This window comes from Musa acuminata, chromosome BXJ2-7, assembly GCF_036884655.1.
Source record: "Musa acuminata AAA Group cultivar baxijiao chromosome BXJ2-7, Cavendish_Baxijiao_AAA, whole genome shotgun sequence".
Taxonomy (NCBI): domain Eukaryota; kingdom Viridiplantae; phylum Streptophyta; class Magnoliopsida; order Zingiberales; family Musaceae; genus Musa; species Musa acuminata.
The window spans coordinates 16,500,872-16,514,433 of NC_088344.1; positions in this window are offsets into that span (position 1 = coordinate 16,500,872).

Sequence of the window (13,562 nt, forward strand, 5' to 3'; positions counted from 1 at the left end):
CTACACCGAAATCTTGATCTTTTCTGTGATTCTAAGAGCTCAAAAGTGTTGTAAAGCCTTTAAGTCTCCTCCTTCTGTTCTTCAAGTTTTCAATTGTAAAGTGAGGAGAGAAAGGTCTGTAAAGGTTGTCTCCTGAGCCTGTTAAAAGGAGAGAAACTGTAAAAGGGCAGTTTGGCCTTCGCCCATTGAAGGAAGGCCCCTAGTTGACGTCGGCAACCTCGTCGGTGGAGGAAGCCAAAAGTGGAGTAGGTCAAGGCTGACCGAACCACTCTAAATCTCTGGTTTGCGTTTATTTTTGAGCACTTTATCATTACTGCAAACCTCCTCCATTACTACTGCTCTCTGCGCTTTCACGAACAAGTTCTAAGTGCTGTTCTTCCGAATCTGCATTCAGACGTAAATTCGTATTTTCGTACATTACAGTTTACGTTTACGTTTGATTCTGCAGAACTGTCTTCGGTGCTTTTACGAAAGAGTTTCTTTGCAGTTTACACTTACATTTTGATCCTATTGATAACTGCAAACTGTCCTCTACAATTTTACGAACGAGTTTCAACATTTAGACGTAAAACTGCATTTAGACGTAAATCGGCTTTCCTCTCACAATCATCAGTTCTCAGTTCACGTTTACGTCTTGATTTCAACTGCATACTGCTTTCTGCGAGTATACAAACGAGTTTCAAAGTTTAGACGTAAATCTGCGTCTAGACGTAAAACAGCGTTTAGACGTAAATCTGAGTTTAGACGTAAAACTGCGTTTAGACGTAAATCTGAGTTTAGACGTAAACTGCGCTTAGACGTAAAACTGCGCTTAGACGCAAACTGTGTTTAGACGCAAACTGCGCTTAGACGCAAACTGTGTTTAGACGCAAACTGCGCTTAGACGCAATCTGCGCTTAGACGCAAACTGCACTTAGATACAAACTGAGAATTAGCTTTTGCATCATAATAGTTTTTTTTTTATTGAACGAACGCAGCTTTTGGTTTTTAATCGCTGTAAGATTTCCGCTGCACTAATTCACCCCCCCCCTCTTAGTGCTCTCGATCCTAACAGCCTCCAGCAAGACCACCCTACCGCATGCCCCCGCCAGAGTTGGTAGAACTCAGGAAGCAGTTAGGTGAACTGCTAAGCGGTGGTCTCATCCGTAGCTCTAAAGCACCTTTCGGAGCTCCAGTTCTCTTCCAGAAGAAGCAAGATGGGAGCCTCCGATTATGCGTCGACTACCGAGCCCTCAACAAAGTGACAGTGAAGAACAAGTATCCCATCCTGCTCATTGCGGACTTGTTCGACCAATTGGGCAAAGCTAAGTATTTCTCAAAACTCGACCTTCGGTCGGGGTATTGGCAGGTGCGCATTGCTGAAGGTGACGAAGCGAAGACTACTTATGTGACCAGGTATGGAGCGTTTGAGTTCTTGGTGATGCCTTTCGGCTTAACCAATGCTCCGGCCACATTCTGTACTCTCATGAACCAGCTATTCAATGAGTATTTGGATAAGTTCATGGTCGTCTACCTGGACGATATCGTCGTCTACAGTTAAACGCTCGAGGAGCACGTCAAGCACCTTCGGACGATTTTCAAGGTTCTCAGGGAGAACACTTTATTCGTGAAAAGGTAGAAATGCTACTTTACTCAAACTGAGATATTATTCTTGGGACATCGAATTGGGGACGGCTCCATTCGGATGGATACGTCGAAGGTGCAAGTGGTTGCGGAATGGCGAACTCCAAAGAAGGTGCCAGAGTTGAGATCCTTCCTTGGTTTCGTCAATTATTATCGACGCTTCATAGCGGGATATTCAAAATGTGCAACCCCACTGACGGAGTTGCTGAAGAAGGAGCAGCCTTGGAAGTGGTCTAACAAATGTGAAATAGCATTCCAAGATCTGAAGGCTACTGCTCTGGAAGAACCGATGCTCAAATTGCCGGACTATGGAGAGCCCTTTGAAGTCCATACAAACGCTTCGAACTTCGCTATCGTGGGAGTACTCATGCAGGAGGGTCATCCGGTGGCCTACGAGAGCCGCAAACTCAACGAGACCGATTGACGGTATCCAGTGCATGAGAAGGAGATGACAGTAGTGATCTGCTATCTACGAGTTTGGCGACACTACCTCCTCGGGTCGCGATTTGTGCTGAGGACGGACAACATCGCCCTGAGCTATTTCCAAACTCAGAAGAAGCTCCCCCAAAGCAGGCACGATGGTAGGACTTCCTAGCTGAATTTGATATAGCAATGGAGTACAAGCCTGGGAAGGCGAATGTCGTGGCCGATGCGCTGAGTCAGAAAGTGGAGTGCGTGAATGCCGTATAACTGGAGGGCAGAGGCCAAGCAAGTCAGTTGCACTCCAACTTCCTTTTCCGAATCAGGGATGGACTGTATAGTGATCCCCAGGCAGTTATCCTGATGCAGCTCATCAAAGAAGGCAAGGCACGACGATTTTAGGTCTAGGATGGACTTGTTTACACAAAAGAGAATAGGGTTTATGTTCCCCGAGTGGATAATTTAAGGCATGAGCTCTTAAAAGAGTGTCACGATTCCCTTTGGGCTGGACACCCAAGCATTCATAGAACGTTGGTTCTCGTGGAGAGGGCCTTCTACTGGCCGAAGATGGGGACTAATGTGGAGGAATATGTTCGAACATGCCTTACTTGCCAACAAGACAAGGTGGAGCAGCGGAAGCCGGTGGGACTTTTGGAGTCGTTGCCCGTACCAGAAAGGCCGTGGGAGAGCATTTCCTTGGATTTCATATCAAGCTTGCCACTTGTAGGGGGACTCGGATCGATACTCATGGTGGTCGATCGGTTTTTAAAGCATGCAACTTTCACTGCTACTCCCCTACACTGTTCAGTAGAGGAGGTGGCCAAGCTGATGATGAAGGATGTGGTGAAGTATTGGGGAGTCCCGCACAATATCATTAGTGATCGAGACGCTCGGTTCCTGGGACGATTCTGGATCGAGCTATTCAAATTATTGGGGTCAAAGTTATACTTCTCTACAAGCCTCCACCCCCAGACGAATGGCCAGACTGAAAGGATAAACTCGCTCCTGGAGCAATATCTCTGGCACTACGTGAGTGCTAATCAATGAGATTGGGTGAAGCTGTTGGACATTGCCCAATTCTCTTACAACTTGCAGCGGAGCTCTACATCCAACAAGAGCCCCTTCGAGATCATTACAGGACAACAACCATCGACTCCACACACTATGGCAATTGGGTATACTGGGAGTAGTCCATCAGCCTATCATTTTGCAAAGGAATGGCATCGAAATGCAGATATTGCGCGGGCTTACTTGGAGAAGGCGGCAAAAAGGATGAAGAAGTGGGCAGACTTGGGATGGCGACCGTAAGAGTTCAAAGTTGACGATTTGGTGTTGGTAAAGCTCTAACCAACATCACTCCAATTCTTTAGGAACAAAGTCCACAAAGGATTGGTGCGCAAGTATGAAGGGCCCTTCCTAATTATCAGCAGGGTAGGCAACGTCTCTTACAAGTTGCAGCTGCCGGCGTGGTTCAAAATTCACAACGTTCTTCACGCCAGCAACCTAAAAGCCTACCACTCGGATCAGCAAGATGCTTCCCGAAGTGTTCCAACTCCACTACCTCCCATCACAACCTCCTACGAGAAGTGAGTTGAAACCATTCTAGCGGACCGCAAGATAAAGCTACCCAACGGAGCTGAGCAGACAGAGTACTTGGTGAAGTGGCGAAAGCTTCTCCGAACTGAAGCCAGTTGGGAGCCTGAAGACACCCTGCGACATGAAGAAGAAGTCATCAACAACTACCAACAAGCCTCGACGAGGGCGTCGGCAGTTTAAGTGGGGGAGAATGTCACGAACGGTCGTCACGCTCCCACAACAACTCCATTCAACGAAACATTCGTCGCTCACACCTACTTGTATAGCTGCTTGGCAGTCTATTTTGTCTTAGTTTTGGGCCATTTTGCTTGTAAAAATGTAAGTTCGAACAAGCTGCAGTGTTACAAAGCGATCACTCACCGAACCGAGCAAAACAGCCTAAAACAGATCCATTTTCGCGTGCCGCGGGCTAATTTCTGCAATCTGCCTTCGCTCACCAAAACGTCAGCCATCTCAGCCCCTTTGAACCCCCCGGGTGGCACAGGGCTGGATGGGGCTTCGGTTATATACCGGGCGTTGAACTCTCTTTCGCAAGTTCGTACGTGGCCTTTACAGGAACTTATTGTCGTGCCCGGGACTAGGTGAGCAATTGTTTGTGGGCTTGCAGCTGTTCGTTCAACCTTATAAAGCCTTGTTTTCCCCCTCTCCCTCTTTTCTCTTGTGCACGCAAGGTGCTCGCTGAATTGCTTGTAAAGCTTCTTCTTTTTGCGAGACTTCAAGACTTGTCCGTTGCTCGTTCTTTCGAACTAATCAACTTTCTCTTTTATAGGTCCTTCGGGACCTACGAGAGGTTACAAGTGGGTTAATCCTTGAGGAGCAATATCGCAAGGGCGAAGCGTGACTTAGGCAACGCAAGCTAAGTTCACGTCTTTGCCGCAAGGGTGACTCGCAACTTAGGCAACGCAAGCTAAGTTCGCGTCTTCGGCCGCAAGGGTACCTCACGCCTTAGGCAATTCCAGCTAAGGCCGTGACATAGTGTCAAGTGTTAAGTGATGGTACCACTCAGTAATGGCAGTGGTACCGTCAGTACCCCGAATATCCAAGATGAGACACTTTTTAGCTATAATTTTGAAGCTATTGGGGCCTATAAAAACCCCACCCTTTTCTGCATGAAAAGGCACAAAAAGTATTAAGATAATCTTGAGTTATTGGGGTGTAAAATTGTTGTAAACAAGTGCTAGAGTTCTTCTCCTCCCTTTCTAAGTTTTGAGTTCATCCAAGAGAGGTGTGAGACTTGTAAGGGTTCTCTCCTAAACACGTGAAAAGGAGAAATCGCTGTAAAAGGTGGTTGGTCTTCACCTATTGAAGAAAGGCCTTTAGTGGATGCCGGTGACCTCGTCGGAGGAGGAATCCGAAAGTGGATGTAGGTCACATTGAACAAACTACTCTAAAACTCGATTTGCATTTACTTTGAGCAATTTACTTTTATAGCAAACTGCCTCTCCTCCTTATTGTGCTTTTACTACACCTACGTCTCATATACGCTTTCAAATAATCACCTTCCGAGATCGATTTTAATCGTACGAAGATTTTATGAAACTGATGTTTTTCATTTGTGTAATTTATATTACTACAAATCTCCATAATCCTCTCTTGTACTTTTACGAAAGCTTTCAAGTTCAACATCTCTCCAAAACAAATTGAATCGAAACCATTTTTGTCGGAATCGATTTTAAACAAAACGAATAATTTTTTGAAATTACGAAAGTTTTCCGCTGTACTAATTCACCCCCTGTCGTAGTACCGCTCTTGATCCTAACAATTGGTATCAGAGCAAGGTTCACTCTCAATTGGTTTTAAACCCAAGAGAGATGGCATTTGCCGGTAACCTAGAGGGCCATTCAATTACATGTCCATCCATGTTTAATGGGATGGATTACACATATTAGAAGCCTAGAATAAGGATCTTCCTAATTTTAATGGATTTCAAATTATGGAATATTGTAGAAAATGACTTTCAAAAGTCTTCTCTTCCAATGAACGATTGGAATGAGTTGGAGAAGAAGACTTTCACTTTAAACGCAGAGGCTATGAATGCCTTATTTTGTGCATTAGATAAAAACGAGTTTAATCGAGTATCAATTTGTAAAACGGCTTTTGATATTTAGTACACACTCGAAGTGACTCATGAAGGCACTAGTAGAGTGAAGGAGTCGAAAATTAATCTTCTAGTGCACACTTATGAATTATTTCGAATGAAACCGAGTGAGACCATTGGAGACATATACACCCGATTTACGAATGTCGTCAATGGTCTAAAAGGACTTGGTAAAGGTTTCTCGGATTTTGAACTCGTTAATAAAGTTTTAAGATCCCTTCCAAAGAGTTGGGATCCTAAAGTCACGGTCATTCAAGAGACCAAAGATTTAAATAATTTTCCTCTTGAAGAATTAATTAAGTCACTAATGACCTATGAAATGACATGTAAAGCTTATGAAGAGCTTAAGGACACCCTTCGAAAGAACATGAAGGATATGGCACTGAGAACACAAGAAGACCACTTGAAAGAAAACTCAAGTTATGAGGACATTGATGATGGCATGGCACTTTTAACAAAGAAGTTCAAAAGATTCATAAAAAGAAATAAATTTAAAAATGATACTAAAAATAAATTTGAACCTAAGAAAGAACAAGTGATATGTTATGAATACAAGAAGCCAGGACACTTCAAGAGTGAATGTCCGCAAGCAAAGAGGATGCAACCAAAGAAGAAGGCTCTTAAAGAAACATGGGATAACTCAAGTGTATCCAAAGAAAATGAGCCAACCAACACCGAGCAAGATGCTCACTATACACTATGGGCATTGGAGATGAGGTAACAAGTTCAATTGATGCAAATTTATCATTTGATGAACTATTAAATACTTTTTATGATTTATTTGATGAATGTAAATTAATTAGTAAAAAATATAAATTGTTGAAAAAAGAGCATGCTTCTCTTATTAGTGATTTCGATAGATTAAAAGTTAAGCACAATGATAGTTTGGCTCTATGTACAAAATGTCATGAAGTAGAAACACTTAGAAAGGAAAACTTGCTACTCAAAGAAACCTTATAAAAATTTGAGGTTGGTAGCAAGTCGTTGAACATGATCCTTGCCAATAAGGGTCACGTTCATAAAAGAAGTAGAATCGGATTTGTGAGTAGCTCTCACCAAAATCCAACCACCTTTGTTAAAAGCCCTATCTTGTATATTTCACCCCAAAAGAAATGCAACATTAGATGCAAACTTGGACATGTAGCTTATCATTGTCCATTTAAGAAGTGTAGTTCACACAAATTGATTTGGGTTCCTAAAGGAACCATAAAGAACTCTATGCAAAATGAAAAGATAAGCGATCGATTTTTGAGGCACCCAAGGTCAAATGAGTACCTAAAGATCATCCTTTTTTGTAGAAACATATACCATCACAAGCTAGGAGCAAGAAATGGTACCTTGATAGTGGATGCTCAAGGTATATGATTGGAGATCCATCTCAATTCTCTAAACTCACTAGCCTAGACGAAGGATATGTCACCTTTGGAGATAACAACAAGGGTAAAATCAATGGCAAAGGAACTATAGGTAACACATCTAACACTTTTTATTGAAGATATGTTGTTAGTTGATGGCTTAAAGCATAATATCTTAAGTATTAGTCAATTGTGTGATAAAGGATACATTATTAGATTTGAATCCAATGCTTGCATTATTGAAAAATCACACAAAAACACATCTATGATTGTCTTAAAATAAAATAATGTATACATTATCAACATTAATGATCTATACAATGAAATATGTTTTTCGATTTTGAATGACGATGCTTGGCTTTGGCATAGGAGATTAGGTCATGCTAGCATGAAACTAATCTCTCAAATTTCTTCTAAAGAACTTATAAGAGGAATTCTTTATATCAAGTTCGTCAAAGATAATGTGTGTGATGCATGTCAACTAGGAAAACAAATAAAAGGTAGCTTCAAACCTAAGAACCAAATAAGCACCTCTAGACCTTTACAATTGATCCATATGGACTTGTTCGGACTAATTTCTATATCAAGCCTAGGAGGTAGCAAATATGCATTTGTCATCATGGATGATTATAGTAGATACACATGGACTTATTTTTTGGCACACAAAAGTGAATGCTTTAGGTATTTCTCTAAGTTTTGTAAACTTGTTTAAAATGAAAATGATTTTATGATTTCGTCAATTCGAAGTGATCACGGTGGTGAATTTCAAAATCATGATTTCTAAGAATTTTATGAATCTAATGGATACAACCACAACTTCTCTACTCCAAGAAATCCTCAACAAAATGGAGTAGTAGAAAGAAAGAATAGAAACTTATAAGAAATGACTAGAACCATGTTAACGAACATAGCCTATCCAAATATTTTTGGGCCAAAGCTGTAAATACGGCATACTATGTCATGAATAGAATTCTAGTAAGACCATTACTCGCCAAAATCCCTTATAAGTTGTGGAACAACAAAAAACCCAATGTTTTATATTTTAAAGTTTTTGGGTATAAGTGTTTTATCTTGAATGAAAAAGATGCATTAGGAAAATTTAATGTAAAATCCGATGAAGGGATTTTTCTTGGCTATTCTTTAGCTTCTAAAGCATTTCGTATCTTTAACAAAAGAACTTTGATTATAGAAGAATCTATTCATATTATTTTTAATGAAGTTTTCAAAGTTAAAAAAAATGATTTTGATGATGATGTTAATTTTGATGCTTTGAATTTAAATGAAACCCTTTCTCCATCTAGCAATTTGGATGTATCTTCTTCCGAAATATCCTTACCTAAGGATTGGAAGTATGTAGATGCTCATCCTAAGGAGCTAATCATAGGAGACAAATCAAAAGGGGTTCAAACTCGTTCTTCTCTTAAGAATTTTTGTGTCAATGTCACTTTTCTCTCCCAAATTGAACCAAAATGCATTGATGAAACCTTGAAAGATGATTCATGGGCTATCGCAATGTAAGAAGATTTGAATCAATTTGAGAGAAATTGGGTGTAGAAGCTTGTTCCTAGACCAAATGACCATTTAGCCACAAATCTAGGATTATAGTACTCCAAATCCAAAAACTTTGAACTAATTACTTAAGCTAATGTAGATTTTACTAGATGTAGATTGGATAGAAAAAGTATATCCGGAATATGTCAATTTTTAGGACACGCACTTGTTTCTTGGTCTTCCAAAAAATAAAACTCGGTTGCACTATCTACAATCGAAGCTAAGTACATTGCAGCTAGTACATATTATGCACAAGTTGTGTGGATGAAAAACACTTTAGAGGATTATAAGATTCATCTTAAAAACATTCCCATAAAATGTGATAACACAAGTACAATATGTTTAACAAAAAATTTCATTCAACATTCTAGAACTAAACATATTGATATTAGACATCACTTTATATGAGATCATATCAATAATCATGATGTAATCTTAGAGTTTATTGATACGAAAAATTAATTAGTTGACATCTATATAAAATCTTTAAGTGAAGAACAATTTGATTTCATTAGAAGAGAAATAGGCATGTTAAAATGTCTGAATGTATGAGTTGTTATATATTTTTTTTTCGGACTATCTTTATGTACTTCATGTATGGAGCTTTCATGAATTTATTATGTTTATTTGATACCCTTGCTCCATCATGTAATGATGTTTGATACACTTAGTCCATTCACCCATTGAACATATTGACAAATGCATCTCTCATGGGTTTATCTCTTGTGAATTTTTAATGAGAAATAGATTTGACTAATGAATTTCTTTTTCATATGACACTCTTCTTTGATCATCACTTGCAAAAATGGGGATTTGATTGTGTATGATCCTTTTCATGAATATCTTTTCTATAATTAAAGCATGTTTTAACGAAAAATTTTTCAAGTCATTTCATAAATATGGTTCTTGATGGATTCCCTCTTTACTTTCCTTCTTCATACAAAGTTTTGATAACAAAAGGGAAAAGTAGATGGAATCTCGCTTTAATGTTGATAACATTTAACGGTGAGAACTTTTGATTGTGAAACTTGTTTGAATTATTTTACCATACTTGCATTGTTGAATTGTTCTCCTTTTTGTTGATGACAAAGGGGGAGAAATAATACCAAAATATGGTAAATTGATGGCAAATGAATGCAATATATTTCATCATATATACTTGAAATATTTGCTTGATAAATTTTTTTCATTATGATAAGATATCCAAAACTTAACTTGCTATTTTGAAATTGATATCTTGCTATAGAATGGTAAATAGCTATCTTTGTCATCCTTCATATTTGAAATATCAAAACTTCAAAATGGATGTCATGCCTTACATCATTTTGAGAATATTAGATCATGATAGGAATCATGATGTGCATGTTGATAAGTTTAGTGAACTTAACTTATCGGGTTGATACTTGAATTTAAAAATATCTTTTCTCAAGTATGACATATAGATAGGGGCAGTTAATGTTAACTCTGTCATCAATTGATTGTCGTCATCAAAAAGGGGGAGATTGTTAAATCTCAAATTTTGATGATGAAGTCAATTGTGTATCATTTGATCTAATCTATATATTGAGAAAAGTGTGCAGGATTAACTACGATAGCAGTAAAACATAAAGCAAGTATTGTGCCGGAGTCACGATCAAGATCTTGTTGGGAGTTCAAGAGTTCATTAGAAGTTTGGACGTTCGTCGAAAGTTCTGCCAGAACCAACCGAGAAGTCTAGAAGCTTGCCAAAGAAGCTTGTCAGAACTCACCAAGAAGATCATCGTAAAGTCCATGAGGTTGCCAGGAGTCCACCGGAACAGTACAAAGAGTTCGTCGGATGTTCGCCGGAAGTTCGTCGGAAGCTTGTCGGAAGAGCAATTGAAACACCAGAATAAGAAGTGCTATGATTATGTTTTAGTTATTGTAGTTAGCACATAGTTTAAGTTAGAATTGGGAGGTAATCCCACTAACTTAATTAGGGGCCAATTAGACCCTTAACAGGGTTGAAATGGGTCGGATTGAGTAGCCCGTTCAACACTTGAAAGCCTAGCCGGCGGTGGCATCGCCTGGGAGACTCGGTCTCCCAGGTGGTATGGGTGGTGGTACCACCCAGTGCTAGGTGGTTTGGGCGGTGGTACCACCAGTACCCCAAAATCTGGGGATGGGACACTTTTAGGCTCCAATTTTAAATCCATTGGAGCCTATAAAAACCCCACCATTTTCTACATAAAAGGGCATGAAAGTATTAAGATAATCTTGAGTAATTGGGGTGTAAAAGTGTTGTAAACAAAGTGCTAGAGTTCTCCTCCTCCCTTCCTAAGTTTTGAAATCATTCAAGAGAGGTATAAAACTTGTAAAGGTTCTCTCCTAAACCCGAGAAAAGGAGAAGCGCTGTAAAGAGGTGGTTGGATTTCGCCTATTAAAGGAAGGTCTTTAGTAGATGCCGGTGATCTCGTCGGAGGAGGAATCCGAAAGTGGATATAGGTCATATTAATCGAACTACTCTAAAACTCAGTTTGCATTTACTTTGAGTGATTTACTTTTATAGCAAACTGCCTCTCCTCCTTACTGTGCTTTTACTATGCCTATGTCTCACATACACTTTCAAGGAAACACCTTTCAAGATTGGTTTTAATCGTACAAAGATTTTATGAAACTAACACTTTTCATTTGTGTAATTTACATTTCTATAAATCTCCTTAATCTTCTCTTACACTTTTACAAAAAGCTTTCAAGTCCAAATTCTCTTCGAAATTGATAGAATCAAAACCATTTTCATCGGAATTGGTTTTAATCGAAACAAAGACTTTCGAAATCAGAAAGTTTTCCACTGCACTAATTCAGCCCCCCTCTTAGTGCCGCTTTTGATCCTAACATATTATATTGAATCTCGAATTTTAATGATGAAACCAATTGATAAGCATTTATTATTTGATCTATGTTTTGAGTGACGTAGGATGCTTCAATCAGGATGAGACAATTAAAGCAGGAAGAATCATGTTGGGCCGGTGGAACATGTCAGAAGATTGGACGTCGAGCTGGATGATCGGTCGGCGTATCGATAGAAGGCTTCGGGCTATGAATCCGGGCATCGGTCCAAGAAGAGCGGATATTGCGCCAAGGATATCGGAGTTATAGGGTCAACTGGCCGATTGGGCAATAGGCCGCAAGAGAGGACGATGCACCGAAGAATCGGACGAAGCGTCGATGGACCAATGACATGTTGGATAATATGATTCAAGCTTAGCAATAATTGTCTAGATCAAAGTGTGTTTTTACATATGCAGGATTAACTATAATAGTAAAGCATAAAGCAAAATGAAGTCCTGGAGTCAAGAACGCGATTTCATTGGGAGTTCGAGAGTTCGTCGGAAGTTCTACCAGAACCAATCGAGAAGTCCAGGAGCTTGCCAAAGAAGCTTGTCGGAACTCGCCAAGAAGATCGTCGTGAAGTCCAAGAGCATGCCGGGAGTCCACTGGAACATTGCCGAGAGATCATCGGAAGTTTGTCGGAAGATCGCCGGAAGCTCACCGGAAGAAACTAGACTTACAGGCTTGTTTAGCTTAGGAAATGTCTTAGAATTCGTAGTTAGCACATAATTGGGATTGAAATTGGGCCAACCCAATTATGGGCCAATTGGGCCCATGTAAGAATTGTGTTGGGCCCAATAAAAAGACCCAAATAGTGACCCAAGAAGTGGCACCATCATGGCACAGTCTTCGAGACTATGTCAAGCGATGGTACCGCCTAGTGCAGTGTTAGTGTCAAACTGACACAGGTGGTGGTACCGCCCGAATCTAAGAAACCTGAAATAAAATATTTTTAGGCTCCAAGTTTGAATCAACTTGAGGCCTATAAATACCCCTCTCATCCCTAGTTAATATACACAAGACTTGAGAGTAAAAATAGAAAGAAACACTATTGCAATCTTGTATGAACTCCTCTCAAAAGTTCTAAGTATTAGAATAGTTTGAGAGAGGAGTAAGTGGGGGATGTAAGAGTTATCTCCTAAACCCGGTAAAAGGAGAATCGAGTTGTAAAAGGTGGTTAGTCTTCACCTATTGAAGGAAGACCAATAGTGGATGCTGGTGGCCTCGTTGGAAGAGGAATCGGCAGAGTGGATGTAGGTCACGACGACCGAACCACTAGAAAATTGGCGTGTCCTCTGGTTTGCATTTCTATTGTTGTCATTTACTTTACTACAAACCATTTACTTGCTTACTACCTTCAATACATTTACGAACATGTGTTTCAATTTAAGTTTCCGAAATCGGTTTTTATTGTATGAAAGAATTTTCCAAAACTGATGTATTTTACCGCTGCACTAATTCACCCCCCCTCTTAGTGCTGGCTCTTTTCCTAACAATTGGTATCAGAGCCTCATTTTCTTATTTGGTTTAACACCCAACGAAAAATGGCTCTTTTTGGCTTTCAAGAGGATCACTCTCTCATTCGTCCTCCTTTATTCAATGGGACGGACTACACTTATTGGAAAACTCGAATGAGAGTTTTCTTGCTTTCATTGGATTTAAATTTATGGAATATTATCGAAAACGGTTTTGAAAGGTCTTCTCTTCCAATGAACCATTAGAATGATTTAGAGAAGAAGACTTTTTCCTTAAATGCTAGAGCTATGAATGCTCTATTTTGCGCTTTAGATAAAAATGAGTTTAATCTAATTTCTATGTGCGGAATGGCTTTTGACATATGGCACACTCTCAAAATCACACACGAAGGCACTAATAGAGTAAAAGATTCAAAGATTAATTTTTTAATGCATGATTTCAAGCTATTTCAAATAAAGTCGAGCGAAACTATTGTTGATATGTACACCCATTTTATGGATGTCGTCAATAGTTTAAAAGCTCTTGGCAAATGTTTTTCGAATCTTGAACTTATGAATAAAGTTTTACATTCACTTTCTAAAACTTGGGATTCG